The sequence below is a fragment of the Leptonychotes weddellii genome, chromosome 8 (genome assembly GCF_054177405.1).
Source record: "Leptonychotes weddellii isolate Sample4059 chromosome 8, ASM5417740v2, whole genome shotgun sequence".
Lineage (NCBI taxonomy): Eukaryota > Metazoa > Chordata > Mammalia > Carnivora > Phocidae > Leptonychotes > Leptonychotes weddellii.
The window spans coordinates 101,657,002-101,677,467 of NC_138376.1; the positions used below are offsets into that span (position 1 = coordinate 101,657,002).

Here is a 20,466-nt window from a genome sequence, read left to right on the forward strand (position 1 = left end):
AAAGAAAGAAAGAAAGAAAGAAAGAAAGGAAGGAAGGAAGGAAGGAAGGAAGGAAGGAAGGAAGGAAGAAAGAAAGAGAGGAAGGAAGGAAGAGAGAGAAAGAAGAAAGAAAGAAAGAAAGAAAGAAAGAAAGAAAGAAAGAAAGAAAGAAGAAAGAAAGAAAGAAGAAAGAAAGAAAAGAAAGAGAAAGAAAAGAAAGAGAAAGAAAAAGAAAGATGGAGCCTGGGGCTCAGTCGTTAAGCGGCTGCCTTCGGCTCAGGTCATGACCTCAGGGTCCTAGGATGGAGCCCCCGCATTGGGCTCCCTGCTCCGCGGGAGGCCTGCTTTTCCCTCTCCCACTCCCCCTGCTTGTTCCTGCTCTCGCTGTGTCTCTCTCTGTCAAATGACTAAATAAAATCTTAAAAAAAAAAAAAAAATAGGGGAGGGAGGGAGGAAGAGAGAGAGAAAGAAAGAAAGAGAGAGAAAGAAAGCAAGAAAGCAAGCAGGCTATTTTGCAGTTCTGTGGACAGAAACACCACCTCCCGTCAGCTCTGACTCTGACTGGGTCTTGTAAGCTGGACTCACTCATGGAGGCTTCCCGTCGCCGGCCGCCCGACCCTGCAGGAAGGCTCCGCAGCTTGCTGCTCTGGAGGTCCTGCTATCTTACTAGAGTGAAAAAGCCGTTGGTCCGCCTCAATCACACGGACCCCTCCGGGAATGCTGCTATGGATAGATGAGTGTTGGTTCTAGTTCCCCGAAGTATGATACGTCCATTTCAAAAGTAATCTCAACAGAAATCTTTCCAAGTGGTATTTTATATAGTTTTCTTCTTGAACCAATCATCGAATGTCATTTGAGATTTTCTTCATCACTTAGTATCACCAGCATAAACATTTCTTAATGAGCTCTGTTCCCAGGCTGGGGTGGTTCTGAGGTTTATCGGAGTTGATAAGGATTTGGGCCCTTGTCCTAAATGACCTTATTATGTAAACTGAAAAAATGGGAGGGTTTTTTTTTTTTTTCCTTTTAGCATTTTCTTATCTTTTCCCGTGTACTCACTCCCTTCTGTGAATAGAGATGTCGATGACTGCAGATCTGAATTGCCTTAGATTTGGCAACCATTTATGTGTATAGTAACAACAGACATGTTGTGTGAGGCGGTCATAACTCTGACGCATGTGCAGTAACAGTAAATGCAGTTGGCGTGAGGGCCAGCTGTGCCCCCCCAAGAGCACTGTATCTGTGCCTTGGGGCCTTGATCTGGTGTGTACTTTTTAGCTGCTCAGAGCTGCTTTGGTTTGGTTTGGTTTTTTTATTCCCGGTTTGCAATTATATTTGAAATATGTACGTTTGCCAAATAGATGAGTTCCTTGATAGACCAGGTGCTGAAGTAATGAGTTCATCTATTTTACACTTGTTCAGTTATTTTCACCTGCAGCATTCCAGAGCTTGCATCGTGTAGTGGTAACTGGGCTGTGTAACCTGGCCCAACTGCTTCTAAGTCCTTTCTCATGCACTTAGCAGCTGTGTGACTTTGGGCAAGTTGCTTAACCTTTTTGTGTCAGTGTTGTCTTATCTATAAAATAGAAGTAATAATAGTATCTAATTCATGGGGCTATTGTGAAGATGAAATCTGTAGAGTCTCCACACCTAGCACATACTAAGCACTCAATGAATGTTATTTTGTTAACATTGCTATTGCAAGCCTAGAACTGTGGTTCCCAAGTGTTAAGTTGAACCACCATAGGTGGTCAGTATCCACCGTCTATTTGTAATTCCACTTCCTGCAAAGATCTTTTCCAAATGCAATTGACCCTCACTTTAAAAGATCAGGGGAACTTTGACCTACTTTTTTCTTTTGGTGCTTATCTTACTGTACTTCCAGCTGCAGTTATGGGGGAAAAAAGTCTCTGTGGAGGGCAAGAACTATAGTATTGATCACCATGACCTAAAGCACCAGCACTCAATCAAAAACTAATTTTGAGGGGCGCCTGGGTGGCTCAGTTGGTTAAGCGGCCGACTCTTGGTTTTGGCTCATGTCATGATCTCAGGGTTGTAGGATCGAGCCCCATGTTGGGCTCCGTGCTCAGTGTGGAGTCTGCCTGTCCCTCTAAAAGTCTGCCTGTCACTCAGTCTCCCTCTAAATAAATAAATAATGAATAAATAAATAAATGAAATTTATTTGAATTGAGAGCAGACATATATTTATGTATTAAGCAGCTTTTTCCCTCAAAAGAAAAAAAGTATATATTTATATGTATATGTTCCTCAAGAAGGAAATTGGTTGCCCTTCTGTTTTCCTAAGCTAAGGCCTCCTCAAGTAGTGTACAGCAGTAAGAGGCTGGCTATTATTCCCCTCTCTTCCAATAAAAACTACAAATATATATATATATATATATTCCTTCTTGAGGAACATCCCTGATTAATGATACTCTTACAGAGGAAAACTTGCCCCAGGAGTGAGTAATGTTTACCAGGTAAACAAAGTTTTCAAAGTGCTTTTTCAGCTCTGCAAATCAGTAGAAAAACCAACCACCCCAAAGAATGTGACTCTCAGTAATAACAGCAAGACTTTCCTCTCCTGCCCAGACCTTTCTCTGGAAAGAGGAAAATCAATACCCCGCAGGGGATTTTCCAGGTTGACTTCCTTCAGTGTTGTTCAGCTCTGGCAACGCGTGTTGACAGCCCAGATGGAAAATGTTGACACACTTAGAAGAGCACTCTTCCAACTACTTCAAGCTGAAGCCTGTGGAATATCTCTTTGATATAACCACTCTGTTTCATACTCTTCCAATTCTCTCAAGGTCAGAAAGGAGGAGTGCAGATTTAATGTAAAACACTTACCAGTGATAACCAGTCTGTTTGGATTATCGGTTATAGATTACAACACTTGAGCAGTTCGTGTTCTATGAAAATATTCATGGACTCAAATATGTGTTATGGCTAAAGAAGGAAAGTTGCACACTGTAAGGAATATGTATTGTGTCATTACTTCCAAAGACAAAATTCACCTTTGAGGGTAGTTCAAAAGGAAAAAGAGGAATTAACCTCAGTTAAGCTGGAGGAGGTGTGAGGAGAAGCATCGCTATCTTGAGGACAGGGAGCAAGTGGTCTTGGAATAAAGTACTGTGGGTGTATCCCAAGTATCTCCTTGTACAAACACCCTCCACTCCACTTCCACCCCGCTGCTCCTCTTCCCTGCTTTACCTCCTTGAGGAGACCCTCTCCTTCTGACCTCCCTTAGCCTCTCCTTACTACAAGACAACCAAGCTAGGTCGGACTCTTCACACCACCTTGTGGCAACATCTAAAAATCTTTTAAAAGAGTGTTTTTGTTTCTTTTGCTCAGAAGTATTCCCAACGCTTTCATGTAGCTCCTTTTCTAATTAAACAAGCTTTATTTTTTTAACCACTTAAGATAACTAAAAATTTGTTTCATACCATTAAATATTGGCATGTATGCTATTTTATATTTTAATAGCAAAGTTGTTGTTAAGGATGCTTTATCACCATTTGTTTTTGTGTATTTTTACTTTGTGCCACTGATTAACAATCAACCTGTATAATATAAACTTTATTTCTGTTAAAAAAAAAAGCAGAAGTACCATTGAGCCAATGAAGCAATAATTATGTGAAACAACAATAATATAAAATTTTAATGTCAGGAAGGATGTGGAGAAGCATATTCTGGGCTTGCTGCGCTCCACTTGGGGCTTCAGAACTTCATTCCTACACATCACCAGGAAGCACAAGGAAATTGGTTGCCTTTTGTTTTCCTAAGCTAAGGCCTCCTCAAGTAGTGTACAGCAGTAAGAGGCCTGCTATTATTCCCCTCTCTTCCAATAAAAACTATAAATTATTGATATCTCCCAGACCTTCCTTTGTTCTCAAAGATTCAATAACTTCATATATATGGTGTGTCCTAGTTGAAGAATACAGTCTCCATATTACAACCTTTGGATTGTTCAAATAGAAGGGATATGAACTAATAGCTGAAGGCCTGGAGGTGTCCATGGATAGAGAAATATCATCTTCAAAGAAAATAGCAGACAGAGACTTCTAGATTTAGAAAGAAACTTCCAAACTCTGACTCATTAGCTGAGGAAATGAAAAGTGTAAGCAAGGTCACACATGGCTTTTTGGTAGCAGCGAGGACAAGAGCCAAATATCTCTGATCTCTGGCTCATTGGACCTTCCTCCAACAGAGGAAGAGATTCAGGCCATGTTGAAATATTGTCAGTGAAACTGAACAGGACAGCCACAGTGCTATTCCCCTTCTAAATCCAGACTCACCTGGATGCATTGTTCTAGGCTGTAAGTAATACAGAGTTCTAAGTAGAAGAAGAGGAAGACTTGGTCATAACCGTAGGTACACCAAACCACCTTGTCCACATTTCTAGATGACTCTGTGAATAAAGAAACAAGGGCTACTTTTGGGTTTAATAGTAGCAGATTTCAGCAGATTGTTAGACTAAACATGAATTAGGTGAGTTCTGAGACTATTTCACGCTTGGGCTTGGGGCAACTACAGACCTGGTCCTCCAGTTAGCGCAAGGAACCTCTGGAGCAGACTTAGAATGAGGTACCTGATGGTAACATCCCTCCTGGCATATCTTATTTCCAGAAAAGCCAATCTTGCATGTAACTGTTATCTGTTCTAATCTCTCTCAGTCATGGACTTCAATGAAAGCTCTGTTTCTGTAAAGAGGAAAACATCACATCTGATTTTTATCATATTAAGCCAAGGAGAATTTCCTTCCTCTAATGGTTCTCTCAGTAGAACTAGGATGCTCTTACTATGTTTTAAATGATGGCTACCTTTGCCCTTGAGGAGTATGTGACAAGGAAGACCAGTGTCGTGGGAACCCAGCATGCCTCCCCAGCATGAGGTGGGCCATGATCTGCCTCACTCTTGCTGAGCACATCAGAGGCAGACGTGTTGGGACATCTGTAGTTGTGTGATGTCAAAGAAAAGTTTACTGCAGGCTTTGGCTTGACAAGTTTTGAAATATTTCCCAGCTTTTCAGAGATATTACAATATTTTCCACGTACAATGGATTTATTTTTTTTATGCTGCCAAAATGCAGTATATGGGAAAGACAACATGGAAAGTTGCCTGTGCCTACAGGACTCCAGTTCCTGTATGTTTCGGGGCTCTACACATACAAGTTGGGACCTGGGCTCGATCAGGAGAGCGATTACCACTGACACATTATAGTGCGGAACTACCGATCTTTATATAAAATGGAGTGTCTAGGCATTCAGACAACAAAGCTGAAGGAATACAAAATAGTGGCTAAGAAAGTGGCCTCAGAGACATTGTTGCCAATGAGTAACATGAGAATATCTCTCATTTAGATTTGCCTCAAGTATTAAATTGTATAATGAAGTAGAGTACTACTCATTGCTTGCACAGATTGAGTATTCTAGAAATGTTACCTATAATCAGCATTACGTGATGCCAATACCCTGGACTGGAAGTGGGACAAGACAATGATCCAGACCTTGTTTAAATGGTTGAGAATATTAAAATATTTGAAATCACTTGATCAATGGAATTTTTAAAGATTTGGAATAACATAGACTTATGTTTAAATTGCCTTCTTTAAACAGTTTATTTCACATGGGGTGCCTAGCATTGTGCTTTGCATACAGTTTTGGTATAATAAATGCTTGTAAAATAAATTAATATTTTAAAGGAATGAATAAATGCATTATTGTTCATCACATAGTATGTGATTTGTTCTTTCAAGCTCCATGCAAAAACTGCATAGAAATTTCTCTTTTGCCTTCATTTGCCTGAGCACTTTTGAGAATTGCAGGGAGCTAAGAATACAAGTCAATGAATACTCTTACTTTTTTGGCCCTTATTTATATAAATGTGTTCATTCCTAGTGGTGATATGTTAGTCATGATGATAATATGTTACTATTGTAGAGTGCCTTATAGTTTTTAAAGCCTATTCAAATGAAATATTTCACTTAGACTTTCTGGGCAAAGGATGTGGGGATCATTGTCATTATTTTGTAGAAAACAAAAAATGCTCAGGCCGATTGACTTGTCTTAGGTCATACAATTAATAAATGAAAGAGAGAGAACAGTGTTTGCACTGGACTTTTTCAATACATGTTTCTTGGATGGATGGATATATGGATGGATGGGTGGATAGGTGGATGGATGGGTGGATGGATGGATGGAAGGATGAATTAATGAAACAGTTATATACATTCTATCTACTGCTTTTTTGCTACACCAAAACAAAGAGATTAAAGAATTATATCTTAGTGCTTGTATCTGTTACTATTTTTGTAGCTTTTCTATTTATGGCAAAATTACTTAACGTATTTCAAGAACAAGTTAATCTGTGCACAAATAATTATTGACACCTACTGGGTATTAGGCATTGGCAATACAGATGTAAGAAAAAAAGAATCTCCTTAGAGAGTTCATATTCTATTTGGGGATTGGAGAGCACAGACAAAAAAGGCTACGATAGAATAGTGTGATCTATTCAGCTGTTGCTAATTTATGGACAAGATAAAATGGAATAATATGATAGAGATTAGAATATAGGACATGACAAGGAGGTTAATGGTTTTGCAGAGCTAACTGAGGAGGCTTTTCTTAAGAGATAAATTAGGAGAAAGCAGTTGTGAAGATGTTGAGAGAGAACCTTGCTTTTTCTTTCAATATTTTTGTAAATGGCTTTAAGAAATCACATTTATATGTCCTTCTCTATATTTTTAAATATTACTAATTATAAGCAACCTATTAATTTATAAAATCATCATACCACTTTATTATTTATAAGTCTTCCCTTAATTTTTAAAATTGTCAATTCTCAGTTCTTTTAAAGCTACTTAAATTTTACAGTGAGATAGCTTCTGTATATATTTTTAAATCTTTTTAAAATTTCTTTCTATCTGTTGCCTTAATTGGATTGAATCAAATTTGGGGAACTAAAATTTTCATTTTATCCTTTTAGGAAATTTCATTTGTATCAAAACGGTCTGAAGAGAAAATAGGTACCAAACAATTTCAGACAAACTGCAGTAAGAAGATTATGAGGGCAAGAGCAAGTGAACATGCCCTTTTCCCAGATTTTTAATTGGATACTGATTATTGTTTTTTCCACAAACAATGCTTAGAGGCAATTCATGATTTAAATAAAGCACAGTTCAAGAGATCTGGAATCCCTCACCATAACAAAGACTAGACATATAGTAAATTTGAAATAGAACCCCAAGGAAAGTCTTGCAAAGAGCCCTGTAACTTTATAGTTTTTAAAGATTGTTGCGATGAAAATGTACAAAACAAAACAAACTTTAGCATAACTTCAGGTCCTCTCCTGGCAAGTATGATGCATCTCTGTGGGTGCATCATGATGACAAGTCAGGGGACTGAATGGTGGCCTGTTATGTACCGTGAATTTTAGGTAGGGAAACTACATGCAGACAAGAGAACCATTGATTGTCCAACACATTGATTCAATGGTGAATTTTAAGAATGCTACTTACAATTTTCAAACAGACACAATATAATGTAACCTAAGTGTAATGTAACCTAAATGCTGGAATAAAAAATTAAACTATATTATTTCTGTGTTCAGGAATAAATAAGATAACTACATGTATATAAAAAATATACAAAAATAATTTGAAAAGTGAAAAACAGCATGGTGGGGGTGGGGAGGCTGTGAAGATACAGGCATTTATTCACTATATAGCTTAAGAATTTTTTCTTTTTGGGGCTCCTGGGTGTCTCAGTTGTTTAAGCTCTTGACTCTTGGTTTCGGCTCAGGTAATGATCTCAGGATCGTGAGATGGAGCCCCACCTCGGGCTCCGTGCTCAGCATGGAGTGTGCTTGAGATTCTTCCTGCCCCTCCCCCAACTCATGCTCTCTCTCTCTCTCTAAATGAATAAATAAAATCTTTTTAAAAGAGAATTTTTTCTTTTTTTCCTCCTTTTTATTAAGTTTTTTTTTTAATTCCAGTGTAGTTAACGTACAGTGTTATATTAGTTTCAGGTGTACAGTATAGTGATTCAACAATTCTATATATTACTCATTGCTCCTTGTGATAAGTCTACTCTTAATCCCCTTCACCTATTTCACCCATTCCCCCACCCACCTTTCCTCTGGTAACCATCAGTTTGTTCTCTATAGTTAAGAGTCTGTTTCTTGGTTTTTCTCTCTCTTTTTTTCCTTTGCTTGTTTTGTTTTTTAAATTCCACATATGAGTGAGATCATATGGTATTTGTATTTCTCCAACTTACTTATTTCACTTAGCATTATACTCTCTAGCTCCATCTATGTTATTGCAAATGGCATGATTTCATTCTTTTTTTATGGCTGAGTAATATTCCTTGTATATTTTTCTTTATCCATTTGTCAGTGGACACTTTGGCTGTTTCCATAATTTGGCTATTGTAAATAATGTTGCAATAAACATAGGGGTACATGTATCCCTTTGAACTAGTGGCTTTTGTATTTTTTTGGCAAATACCCAGTAGTGTGATTCTTGGATCTTAGGGTAGTTCTATTTTTAATTTTTTGAGGATCTTCCATACTGTTTACCATAATCACTGCACCAATTTGCATTCCCACCAACCGTGCAAATGGGTTCTCTTTTTTTTTTCCACATCCTCACCAACACTTGTTTCTTGTGTTGATTTTAGTCATTCTGACAGGTGTGAGGTGATATCTCACTATAGTTTTGATTTGTATTTTCCTGATGATGAGTGACATTGAGCATCTTTTCATGTGTCTGTTTGGCCATCTGTATGTGTTTTTTGGAGAAATGTGTATTCATGTCTTCTGCCCATTTTTTAATTGGATTTTTTGCTTTTTGGGTTGAGTTTTATAAGTTTATATTTTGGATACTAACCCTTATCAGATAAGTCATTTGCAAATATCTTCTCTTATTCAGTAGGTTGACTTGGCTTTGTTGATTGTTTGCTTCACTGTGCAGAAGATTTCATTTTGATGTAGCCCCAATAGTTTATTTTTGCTTTTATTTCCCTTGCCCCAGGAGACATACCTAGAAAAATATTGCTATGACTGATGTCAGAGAAATTCTTGCCTGTGCTTTCTTCTAGGATTTTTTTATGGTTTCAGGTCTCACATTTAGGTCTTTAATCCATTTTGAGTTTATATTTGAAGCTGAGATTGCTCAAGAAAATAAATCAGATCTTTGACACTATTTATATCCACATCATTTAGAGCTTGCCTGAAAGCATTTATTCTGTGCATGAAACTGTACTTTAAACGTCCACAACCCCCTGAGCTATTCCACTGGATAATTAAAAATGGGCTCTTACTCTACCCAAAGCCCAGGTTTTTAAGTACATTAGCAGTCTCTGAGACCCTGACAGTTTCTTGCATGACTCCTTACCAGTGTAACAGTCTTACCTGATACTATTTTTAGCACCAACTTTGAAGTCTATCCAAAATTTAAATGTTGCATGTTTCCAAAAAATAAGGGGGCCCAAATTAGTGGGCAGATGTTGAGTGAGGAAGGATTGAGAGCATGAATGACGACTTTACTGAATGGTGCCTCAGTCAATGGCACATACAGAAGGTCCATCAACAAAACAGCGTGCAATAGATTTTGAACTTCTGGGATGACAACCATGCTTCATTTCCTCAAACCCTCAGAACCTATTTGTTTCCACTGGGGCGGGGGGGGAGGGAATGCATTTTTAAGCTCAGAAGCTATCAATAAAGACAGGAAAACTGCCAATTCTAGGCAGTTGCTACTGTACAAAAATCACCCACTAGATTAGCCTGAAGATAAATTTGGACATTTGGAGCTAAAGTGTTGTCATAATGTCATACTTACTGTCAAAATTAAAGGATATAAGTTTAGATAAAATATTTTTTAAAAAGATCTCTCTGGGTGTGGGGGGTGCCTGGGTGGCTCAGCTTGTTGAGCATCCAACTCTTGATTTTGATTCAGGTCATGATCTCAAGGTCCTGGGACCAAGCCCTAAGTAGGGTTCCATGCTCAGTGGGGAGTCTGCTTGAGGATTCTCTTCCTCTGCCCTTCCCCTCACTCACACATTCTCTCTCAAATAAATAAATACATCTTAAAAAAAAAAGATCTCTCTGGGTTCATGATTAGAATATATGGCTGCACAGATGTTTCCCAGCAGATACATAAAAATATTGTTATTTTCTCGTTAATATCCACATAGTAAGTTCCAAAGGGCCATAGCACTGGATTTAGATGGAACATTAGCCATTTTTGGTTGGCAAGTGCCACTTACTCATTTGAAATTTTAAGCATTTTATGAAGACAATGACATTTATGAACTGAAAGGAAACCTGGCCTGCTTACAAATTATGAAGAAAGTTAATCCATACTTTGTGGTAGAGTGTCCTGATTTTTATTTTATGATTACAAAACTAAATTTAGTTATTCAACCAATAATGTCTGGTATCGTAAGCCAATTGAACTGATAGTGTTCTCAGAAAAATAAATGAAACAAAATGAGTCATTTTAAGGGAGGTAAATCTTACACCATAAAAGACAGCTGCTTTTCAAATAACACCAGTTGGATTCTTAATGTAACTTATTAGAATTCTGTTTTCTTCCCCTTTTTGAGAGATGTTTTAAGTGAAACATAGTGACCCAAATCTACAGTTTGGCTTTCTTTCCTCCAAGGCATTCTTATGTTCAACTTCCACTATTTTTAGCTTTGCGCAGTTGTTCCAAGAACATACTTTTTTCTCAGAGAGTAATAGTTTCTCCATCTTCAAAGAGAAAATTTAGGAATGGTCAGAAAATGCAGACTCTCTAAAAATGTCCTTGGCCTACTCCTTCTCAGAACTTAAAAACAGTTGGGTTTCTTTAGTTCAGTCTCTCTACAGAACAAAAGCAATAGCAGAATGTGTTATTGTAACTGTACAACTTGACCAATGGCAAACTAGGAAACTTAGAGCTCAGGACCATCAAACCACTTATGTGCCTACTGGTAAGTAGCTTACCTTCTTTGTGGTTGGGCCCTTATTGTCACTGATTCTTACAATCAAGACTGGTCTTTATAGTCTACAACCCATTAGCCCACAAGACTTCATTGCTTTTCTCAGGTTTTCTAAAAAAGTCAGGAGCTTGGCAGTAGAATAATCTCTGACCAGCATGTGCCAATCAGGCAGGATATGCAGTAATTGTATCTATGTTTTATTGTAGGGATGTAATATCATGATATGATGGTGGAATGTAGGGATGTGATATAATGATATGATGGTGGAATGTAGGGATGTGATATAATGCAGTATGTGTTGTAATGAGTTACAAATAAATAAGAACAAGTGTTACCTACAGAATACCTAGAAAAGCATGAGGTCAGGAATCAAGTAGAAGTCACAGGTATGAAAAGTATTAAGATGAAAACTGTGGTGATTTCAACTTTCTAGGGAGTTGAGTAGGTGTTTGAATAATAGTGGGAAAAATAAATCTCTATTCTATTCCTTTGCACTTACAGGAGCTATTGAAGAGGGGGGAAAGGCTGAAATATCAAAGCCTCTGCTATGATGAGACCCAGAGTAGACAGTTCTTTGTTGAGTGGTGCATATTAATGAGTCATTTGGAGCTAAAAGTAGTTTCAGGGGTGAGTGAATGGTGGCATGTCTTGAAAGATATCCCAAGCTGATGCGCCAGAAAAATGGAGGAACAGAGAAAGTGACAGAGAAGAGGCCTTGAGAAAGGGACAGGCTGAGTAACACAACCAGTGAAGTAGCGAAGGCAGCCTAAAGACTTAAGGACAAGGATACGCAATAATTAATTTTGCATTATTTGCATTCCATCACTGTAAAAACTCACTATGTTGCCCCTCAACTTTGGTAAAATCCTAAATAAATACAGTGCCACTGGTCTGGTGAACTCAATCATTTTTAAGAATTAGCTCAAATGTCAGCCCCTCTTTATGACTTCACCTGACCCACCCATACCCCCAGGAAGTCCATCAGAGAAAACAGAGAAAATAATCTCTTCTTGCTCTATGTTCTTACAGTACTCCACACATAATGTTTAAAACTTGCCTACCTGGATTGGACTGGATTGCTTTGAAAATATGTCTCATCCATTAGACCATGAGCTATTGTAAGCCAGTTTTGTTTATATTCATCTCCGTAACCCCCAAATCCTAGCACCATTTTGGGCTGACCCTTAATAACCATTCAAAAAATCATGATTGAAATAAATCAGTCAAGGCAGCCTTCTAAGAACAAATAAACTTTTTAGAAAGAAAGAAAAGTTAAAAATAAAAAGCTTCAACAACCACTTATTGATCACACAGACAGAGAAATAGAGAGATACCAAAATCAGTTGTATTACTGGAGCGATTAGTGTGGACATCTAATGTTTTCAGGTCATTGGGACACATGACACTTTGTACATGAGTAGCATACGGCGTTGATATGGTTGTATTGCTGTTAATTGTCTTCAAGTCTCCCACAGACTGTGGACACATGTCTGGACTATTGTGTACCCCCCAGCTGCACAGTACCTGATGGACATAGTTGGGGTCTAAAAAAGGTTTTAGAAAAGAAAAAAGGACAAGTTGAAAAGAGTGGTGGGGGGGGGAAGACAGGGTAAGATGTTAAGAGTAGGATCTAAAAATACCACAAAAGACTGTTTTGCTGGGTTGGAGGTGTCTAGGCCAAATGAGGCGCTCAGACATACCAGAGTTTCCAAGTTGACAGTGATTGAGCCAAAAGAAAATCTGATTCTTCCCAGTCTCCTCCTTGTTCCTCAGGTGCCACATGCGTATCTGACTAACGTCAAAACAGAAAGCTGGACTCCTCGTACAGAAATGTGCCGGCAAGCCATCCGGTGACCTTTAGGAATCAATCACTGAAAATGGGCACTGGAACAAGAGGCTAGCTGTTTCTCTTCCGCATATGCTGGCTGGCAAAGTGGCAGGCACAAAATTACAAGGAGCACAATTTTTGTTTTCAAACTGCCTGCCCAAACCTTTCAGTATTTTCCATAGCTTTACTGCAAAAAACAACACTAGCCTTAAGCTTAACACAGGATGTGAAACTCCCTCCATGTTTTGAGACAATTCCCCTCCTATGCCGCTGTTCGGCCTCCTGGCCTCTCCCTACTCACCCAGTGTGATCTGCGTAAATTATTTTAACAGCCAGATACCAAGAACAAATATTGGCTTTTCTTCTTCCTGTGTCCCCAAGTTTTCCCTTTAGCCAAAGGCACCTGGCACCTCGCCAAGGTCAGAAGGAATTGCCTAGATCGTATTTATGAGCTCAGTGTGAATAAACACAGCTCATCAGCAGCCCCCAGTCTTCCTTCCTTGCTCAGACCTTTTCATTCCCTTTGCAAGCATAAGGTCCAGCTGCCTCCCTGAAGCTGCCCACCACCAGTGGTTCTTTTTAGAAGACCAGGTAGTATGGGGTGTCAGACAGCAAATGCAATGCCTGCCCCGACCTTTAAAAACAGAAAATACAGCTTCTAGGATAATATTTGTCCTTCCGCGTTTCTCAAAGTCCCGGCTCACGGGTTTACACATTGTTTGCTGCTGAATAATTCCAAGAAATTGACAGTTCCTATCATTCTTCTAATGAAGACACACACACACACACAGGAAAAGTGTTTTGTTTGTTTCTCTTTGTTTTTGGAATGGAAGGAGGAAGTGAGGAAAGGCAGTTGCTTTGTTTCTAAGTATACAGTATACCTCCTTTTAAGACAAAAAAAAATCTTTCAAAAAAAAACTCTCAAAAATCATACTATATTTGAACTTCGAATGTAAGTTACTTTTTCCTGGAAGGTGAGTTTCTAGTACAAGCAGAGGAGGTCAGTCAGAAGTAAAGTTGAGGGGCGCCTGGGTGGCTCAGTCGTTAAGCATCTGCCTTCGGCTCAGGTCATGATCCCAGAGTCCTGGGATCGAGTCCCGCATCGGGCTCCCTGCTCAGCGGGAAGCCTGCTTCTCCCTCTCCCACTCCCCCTGCTCGTGTTCCCTCTCTCGCTGTGTCTCTCTCTGTCAAATAAACAAAATCTAAAAGAAAAAAAAAAAGAAGTAAAGTTGAGCTGCTCTCTAAAGCAATGCTGTATTAGATAATCCAACTTTGGTTATAACATTTTGTCACCAGCTGATGAGACGCAACTGCCTCACTGAAGAAGTTTATATAATGTTCAGAAGTGAATCTAATATTATAGATGAAATACTACTGAAAAAAAATATTTTTTTTAAATTTTGAACAAATCTGAACACTATAACACAGGTAATAGTCACTGTATTTGCAGCTTTGAATAAAATGTGAGGATATAAGTGCTTTTGAATAAAATGCACACTGTATTACCATCTAAAACACTTCATTAGCATTGTCTTTTCCTATTCATATATCGTATGGCAATAAATTTCAAAATCTCTTCATCTTTGTCCTCTCCTGTTCCTATGTCTTCTTAGAAATTTGCTGTGAATGTGTCCTCAGGGCCATTTGAGCTCTTGGAGTCCATTCCTACGACCTTAAAGTGTGTGTAAGCAGTGGGAAAGGCTTCTTTTCAACAGGTTAGTGTAAAATTAGCTGACTTCACGCTGCTGCTCCAACATGCATATTAGGCATCATTAATTAAGGAAGCCACTTTCTCCTGCAGAGTACAGATTAGACTCAACCTTGCCAAACATGGAGATCCAGACCGCTAAGGAAACCTATCTCTTGGACTGGTGATGGAACTAAAGGAAGTCAGTTCGGTTCTCTGAAGTCCCTCAATGTCTTAAAATTGTGATCTTTGATCTATCATGATCACTCTGGGAGTTTGTCAAGGCCAACTTGAGAAACATGGTCAGGACATAATTAGCTACTGCTTTTCTACAGTTCTGAACTAGAATAAATAATGGTTGAATCAGCCAGTGCATAAATAAATGTTGGTACCATGAACCAGCATTTTGTTATGCTCTGTTTAATTATCTATCTTACCCCATGCACCATAGTTTTATGAGTCAGAGAACTTTCCAGAATACTCATAGTACTGGACAAACCCTGATCCTGGAGCAGCTAGGACCACGACAGGAGAGTTCTGCCTTTGTAGAAGTAGCACATTCTGTTCCTTTTCTGGACCAGCCAGCCAGAATAAATAAGAGCAGTGCTCCCCTCATCTCTGGAGCCGCATTCCAGTGCCGACTGGAGAGGTGCCCCTGACACACGGTGTTTCCTACTGGGAAACGTGCTAAAATTAACCAGAAGTTCCTCAAGTCCTGGCTGGGGAGAGAGCACATGGTCAGCTTACTTTTCCTCCTTCAGCCCACGATTTTTCTTGCTATCTCTGGAGCAAGTTCTCTTTGGCATTCTGGAGGATTTATAACTGTTGTGTCTGAAACTTGTAACTCTCTAGTAATGATCACATAGTGGAAATTTCAGGGACCAGAGCATTCCTCTCCCTACCGCAGGCTGACTCCAAGCGCTAGCACCAGCGTTTGCCTTTGATCCGCTCACCCGGCCGCACCCCTTCTACCCCCTCCAGCGCGGCCTCAGCCTAACCCGCGGGCGGAGCCCAGTTCCCAGCCTCGCTCAGGACTGGCCCCCGCCGCGTCCTCAGCTTGGCCAGCCTTCGCCTCGAGATCCTGTGTCCCCCACAGCCCTGCAGCCCTGCTTTCCTGCCCGACCAATGTACCCGTGCCCCGGGGTCCTTACTCTCCGCGTCTCTACTGTCTCTCTGAAACCCTTGAGATCCGGGTTGTGCCTCCCAGAAGGCAGGACGTGGGGCCGGAGCACAGAACAGGGGCTGCAGGTGGGGCTGGAAGAGGCCTGGAGAGGCCCGGAAGCCGGGGCTCTGAGCACGGTCCGCGGAGCGCGGGGACTCGCTTGCTCCCTGACCTCATGCAAGTCTCTGACCTGCTTTCTCCATCGTAAAAAGAAGAAAACAGTGATGCTCAAGAACTAAGTAAAAATTCTTCTCCAAGCCTTTAGGACTGGGCTGGCAGGCACACGGAGCTTCGCAGTATTCGCTTTTATCGTTACGGTGACGCTGACATACCTCGTGAAGAAACAAATCTCTCGATTTGCCGCACCAAAAAGCTTTCAAATCATATATGCCTGGGGGAATGCGGTGAACTGAAGCTTACCCCGGGTCACGTGGAAGTTTGTAATTTCTGGAGACAGTGCTTCCACGTAGGAGCCTGGACAAATTACTTAATGGCTCCGTTTCCATTTTTCTCACCCATAAAATGGGACCAGTAATAGAGTCTCTTCCGCCTGTTATTTTGTGAGCACTAAATCATGTTTAGTGAGAGCCGTATATTAAACATTTAGCAAAATACCTGGACTTTTACAACTACTATTCCTACCACTAATGATACTGAGAATTCTTGCAATTAAAAAACAACAACGGGCACCTGGGTGGCTCAGTTGTTAAGCAACTGCCTTCGGCTCAGGTCATGGTCCCAGGGTCCTGGGATCGGGTCCCATATCGGGCTCTCTGCTCCGCGGGAAGCCTGCTTCTCCCTCTCCCACCCCCTCTGCTTGTGTTCCCTCTCTTGCTGTGTCTCTCTCTGTCAAATAAATAAATAAAATCTTTAAAAACAACAACAACAGCCTTTCTAATGTTACTGAACCAAGTGTTTCCCAAATTTATTTGACACTGGGTCTCCTTTTTGGTGACCAGTGGACAACATGAGCTAAAGAATTGAACCCTTAAGATGTGTGCAGTGTTCAACAAGACGCTCCCAGAGATGTTGTGTCTTAACCCAAAGAACTTCTCATGCTGTAGCAACATTCCCTGAGCTCTCCTTGGCGTGTGTGGTTCATGCTGTGGGAGAAAACATTTGAACAGGGCATGGGCTTCAGAGTCCAGACACAGGAGCATCCCAACAGAGGGCCGAAGACTCAGATGGAATTGAGTCTAAATCTTCACTGGGCATTTATTATTCTTTTGGGGGGGATGAAAGGGAATTATTTCATCTCCCTAAACTTCAGTTTTCTCATCTACAAAATAAGAAGGATTGGGACTACTTCACAGGATTGTTCTCTAGTATAGTAAATGACACATACTTGAGCCTCAAGAAATTAGATCTCCTGGTTATTATAATTGTATTATTATTATTATTATCTTTGTTATTATTATCCCAGATTCTCTGCCTAACTAGTATATGATCTTCAGCCCAATACACGTTTATGTCTGGAAATTCCTCATGGACTTTTGAAGGTTAGATGAGAAAATGCGTGTGAAGAGGGTGGCCCAGGGAAAGTGCTCACTATAATGCTTTTCCTTCCCCAGCTTGTATCCTCCTATAGTATTGATTGGAGCCCATTTTATACTGGTCCCCATTATTTCTTATACTGAGACTATTTTTTTACCAGACTGTAAATCCTGAAAAGTAGATTATAAATTCTCTCCATTCTACCTTTTTCTAAGTACCTAGAATATACCAAACATACAGAAGATTGTCTGTGGTTCACTGTGTGAAATAGTGGAATGTCAAGTATTAATCAGACTAGTGTAGGAGAAAATTTCAACCTAGATTCTTTCTGGAACCCATCAAATCAAGACCTAAAAGAAAGGCCTTTTCTGGTTTTGTGTTCTAAAGTGAACAGGCACCACCTCTCTGTGGGAAAAAGGCAAACATAACTCTTGGCATGCTTTGTTCTTCCTGTGCCTTAAATTCAGTCACGAAGTCCCCAAATTGAGGAAGCAAATTCCTATAGGTATTTTATTCTGCAGAATCCTATCTTCCCAAAATTAATTTGCTCATTTCTGTGTCCTGAATTGCTTCCAGAAAGCTGCCAATGGTTAACCATAGCCCCTAGGGCATAAGTCAATGTCGCTTACTTTGTTCTGAAGATTCTGTGTTAAGATAATTATATGAAAAAGGAAACCTCTTACATCTGAAAGTCTTATGATCTCAACATTTCTACCTTCCATAACTATTCAGAAGGCAAGAATGGGCCTTGTGATGGTTAATTGTATGTGTCAACAGGACTGGACAGGACCAGATAGCTGGTAAAACATGATTTCAGGAAGTGTCTGGGAGGGTGTCTCCAGAAGAGATTAGCATTTGAATTGGTGAACTGAATAAAGCAAATCATCCTCGCTGGAGTAGTAGGCTTTATCCAATCTGTTGAGAGCTTAAGTAGAGCAAAAAGTTAGAGAAGGGAATTTGTTCTCTCTTTGCTTGAGCTGAGAGATTCTTCTTCTCCTGGCCTTGAACATGGATACTCCTGGTTCTTAGGTCTCCAGATTCAGTTAGGAATTTCCACCTTCAACCCCCATTTCTCAGACCTTTGGACTCAGACTGAATGACCACACCAGCTGTCCTGCTTCTCCAGCTTTCAGACAGATGTCTCTGACTCCATAACAGTGTCAGCCAGAAAATAAATTTCCTCTTATCTACTTATCTATCATCTATTTGTTATTTATCTCCTATTGGCTCTGTTCCTCTGGAGAATGCTGACAAATACAGACCTCATAGAATGGCCATATATGCAAACAGTTTCATAGTAAAAATTCATTTACACTCTCTTTATTTTAGAAAGCTGAGAAAATAGAAAAATTAAAAAAAAAAAAAATTAGCCAGAAAAGTATACCTCCTTTTGGGAAACAGCAAGTTAATCTATATTTTATTTTTAAGCAAACCTACTTTGTGAACAACTCAATTCACCTAAAATAAAATAAAACATGGGTAGTTAGCTTGCACACTCCTTGGAAGTAAGAACTTTATCTTTTCTCTCTATTCACCTTGCATACAGTGCCTCACTTGATATTTAGCAAGCGCTAAGTATACTTTTAATAGAGTGATTTCTCTTTAAATAGAAATATAATAGAAATATTAAATATCATAAAAATATTAAAATTTCTATTTTAAAATATAAAACTTAATTTACACAGCTTTCATTACTTAACTAGTTCATCTATTTCATGAGAAGACTCATAGCTGAATTCTCACAGACAGGTAATATAATGAGAAGCTTTCTATTCACTAAAAACAATTCAACGAAACCAATACATTTTTTATTATGCCAGACACTTGCTAAACATTCAGGTTCTTGAGGTACATCTAAATATAGCAGCACTTCTCACAAATGGACATTGGCAATAAAGTTGGGAGTGTTTTATTGTTTGTTTCTTTCGATTTGAAGTGGCTAGAAACGCTCGATGTGTCATTGTTTTCAATAGATTCCACTAATGTGTGCAAGACAGGAGACTGGAAGGCACTGTTTGGGTTCAAAGCAAGTACTGTACTTTCTCAAAATGTCTTTAAAAGGCTGTATTAAGATGAACTTTCTTATCCTTTTTATGTAATAATAATAGAAACTATTAAATCTATTAGGACTGCATTCGGGATTTCTATGCAGATCCTCAAATGCCCATTTAGCCTTTTGATATTATTCAAATCCTTCTTGAATTCTTTTTTGGATTCTTTCCAGACAATTAACCCTCTCTTTGCAAAGGTGACACATCCACCACAAGAGGGCACTGTGCTCGCAATTGGCTCCAAAAGAGGCTAAAATCAAAACAGCGCTCTGTCCTGGCTTATCCCCGAAGGTTCCAGGTGTTGCAAAAAGAACGTTTGCATGTGTCTATTGTATTTGGATGGTGATAAAACAGATGCTATTAGGAACCCAAAGGCAAGAGAACAAATATGTAATGAGGACTATTGGCTTGTCCGAACTTCAAATCATTTTTCATTTGTGCCACAAGATGGCACTTCGTCCCCGCCCATAGCTCTGCTGCCCACAGGGACCCAGCGACCATTTCTTTTTTAAAAACTGGGCTGACTGCACGGTCATAGTTTTACTAAGAAACTTTGTAACTTTTATTTTAGCTTTTTAATTTTTGTATCTACTTATAAAAATGTGTTATTTTTTGAGAATGTGTTCCTGTTAAAGACGAACAAATGTCAGAACAATGAAATGAAGAGCTATTTACTATGTCGGAGGGATTTTCTCCAGTCCCTGACATTTAATAAGGGCAAGGCTGCGTTTCACGTGTCTTTCACCTCCAGTACTACCTTAAAAGTCTGTCCGCAAAACTGACAGAAATCCTTTTAAACAATCAGTAATAATTCTCGCTTGAGAACCGTGAGGAAGATAAATTATTTTTTGAAGAAAATGATTTCATTTCTTGGTGTTGCAATTAGGTTTTCGGCTCTGAATTTCTGGATAGTTTTCCAGACAGGTAATATAATGAGAAGCTTTCCTTTTGCGTTTTGACTTGCATGGTCCATTGTTAAAAGTTCTGAAGCTTGAAGCAGTTATGGGCTGTCTTGCAGCATCTTGAACTGTGGTTTCTCTTTGTAGCATGAAGGTGATGTACTGTCCTCTCTAGGAAGAGAAAGGAAGAGGGCAGCCTGAGTGTGAATAGGTTTATTGGAAATACAGACTGATGTGATATAATAATAAGAATATTGATGAGTATTTTTTTAATTTTTTTAGAGAGAGGGAGAAAGGGGGGAGGGGCAGAGGGAGAGGGAGAGAAGGAATCTTAAGCAGGCTCCATGCCCAGCACAGTGCCCGACATGGGGCTCTATCTTACAA

At 39.5% G+C, this 20,466-nt stretch overlaps 1 long non-coding RNA gene across 5 annotated transcripts in view; it reads left to right on the forward strand.

Moving 5' to 3' along the window:
• The window catches only part of LOC145723111 (uncharacterized), a 71,903-nt gene that overhangs the window by 4,687 nt on the left and 46,750 nt on the right, over positions 1–20,466 (forward strand). For 2 of the 5 annotated variants that reach the window (XR_014147951.1, XR_014147954.1), the window contains exon 4: positions 12,735–14,504. The exons of 2 other annotated variants lie outside the window; for them this stretch is intronic. This is a non-coding gene — a long non-coding RNA (uncharacterized LOC145723111). The remainder of the gene's footprint in view (positions 1–12,734; positions 14,505–20,466) is intronic. One more of the 5 variants, XR_014147952.1, reaches the window with a different exon arrangement.